This window comes from Montipora foliosa, chromosome 11 (assembly GCF_036669935.1).
Source record: "Montipora foliosa isolate CH-2021 chromosome 11, ASM3666993v2, whole genome shotgun sequence".
NCBI classification, from domain to species: Eukaryota; Metazoa; Cnidaria; class Anthozoa; order Scleractinia; family Acroporidae; genus Montipora; species Montipora foliosa.
In genome coordinates, this window is record NC_090879.1 from 47,444,329 (window position 1) to 47,446,318 (window position 1,990).

Below are 1,990 nucleotides of genomic sequence, written 5' to 3' on the forward strand. Positions count from 1 at the left end.
GACCACGGATACCATAATGTTCCAACTTGGTAAACAGAATTGGATAGTTAAGAACGTCAAATGCTTTAGAAAGATTTTAAATCACTCCTACAGTAGTTTCACATTTGAAGGATAAGGCATAAGAGAATCACACACAAGGCCAAAATTCTGCAAGTGCTCGCATGTCTGTAGTCACAAAATTTGTCACAAAATTTGTAAATAACTGCTTTGTTTTCTAGTTAAATACTGTTTGTTAGGCTACAGTTTGACACATTCCTGTTGTTTTCTGTTTCCAGAAAGTGACCACCCAACGTAATACAATGTCATATTGTGCGCAAGAAGGCTAAAGTTCCTTGATGTGTTGAATGTTCAGTGCTTCTAGTTACCAATACTTTGCCCCATTCTTCCTTCTTTTGCTGAAATTCAGAGGTGCCAATTTCTGCAAATTCTGCCCTCTCCTCCTCACTCATAGACTTCCACTTTTGTGCTAGCATGAAATTAATTTCCTTTAAGTTTTTGTCAGGGTAATCTTGGGCAAACTAGGCATACATCTGCTTCAAAAACACAATATACCCATTTGCAGCTCGTTTTGGTTCCCTCTGTGGTACGCAGTTGGATTCTTCTAGTTGTTCTAACTTGCGCTTCATACGCAACACTTTCTTCAAGTCCCTATGTGCACTTCTTTTGTTACTGCGAAGCAGTTCACTTTGTCTCACAGGTTTGACTTGCAGTAAAGAGCTGGCAGGGGCATTGTCTAAGTTTGTTAAATTTAACTTATGTTGCTGGATCTCGGGCAAGACTTTTTCTTTGTCGGCATGAAGAACAAAGTTTTCGAAAGTATTGGCCACTTGTAGCGATACACATGTATAATTGCCTTGTTTATTTTTTTTATGTCCTCGTCCAATTCCTTTTGTGATGTGAGCATGATGAAGCTGGCATCACAGACTTTTGAAATGTCCTTGTCAAACACCTTTCCTCTGTTGCGAAAAATCACTGGCCTTAGCTGTTCAGCATTAGTGACCCCGGTTTTGTCTTTGTCATTCAGTCGCCCAGAAATAGCAAATGTCAATCCTCTCAATACTTGGGGCACTGGGTCATGAAGGTTAGAAATTTCCATTAAAACAGGACGTTCTTTGGCATTCACTGCCACTTTGACTCTTTTTTTCTGTGGGGTCACAAACCACAGCTTTCAGGACCTTTCCCTCTCTTCCGACAAAAACTGTGTCACCTCCTTTGTAGGAGGCCGATGATTTCTCTGTGCTTGGATCTGAAGGTTCCAAAGGGAATCAGCCTGGTATGATGTAGAACTGGACTCAACAGGAGGCATGGCTTGTAGGCCACTAGTATCTGATGGATCCCCAACTGAAACTCTCATTTCATTGCTGTTATCAAGCCCATCTTCTTGAAATTTCTTCTTCACATACTGTTCATAGGCTTCTTGCACTACTGGTGGGCATTTAGCTAAGCGTCGCCTCAGGAGCCTGTAGTACCATCTAAAAATGGTAATGATGGGATCTTGGCATTTCCACCGTCCACCTCTTGCAGAATGCCCAAAATACAAACACTGGTGCAGGTAATGGGTTCTTTCACCACCTTCCGGTACCTCCCTGTAACAATGAATGGAAAGGAAGATCTATGAGCATTTGAGGGAAAACATCAACTCGTTTCATCAAATACGGGTACAGTTTTGAGGATCCACATCTCAACAGAGTGAAGCCATGATATAGATCAGCCAGTTCCAAATATCTCACAATTTCATCCTCGGTTAGGCCAAATATGTAATCCTTAGGGTCTGAAGAGCCATGAGATGCACCAGGTTTGAGTTTGTTGGCATACTTGCAGGGGTCCTCATCCATCCTTTCAAGCTCGCGCATTTCCCAAATCAAACTCGGAAATCTGTGAAGTGGGCCACTTGAGGTAGATCCTAAGTTTTTCAGGTAACTGGAAAAACACTTCTTTGCTCGCTACATTGTCCAAAATTTCAGAATATTCATTGTCATTGAAGTAAGTA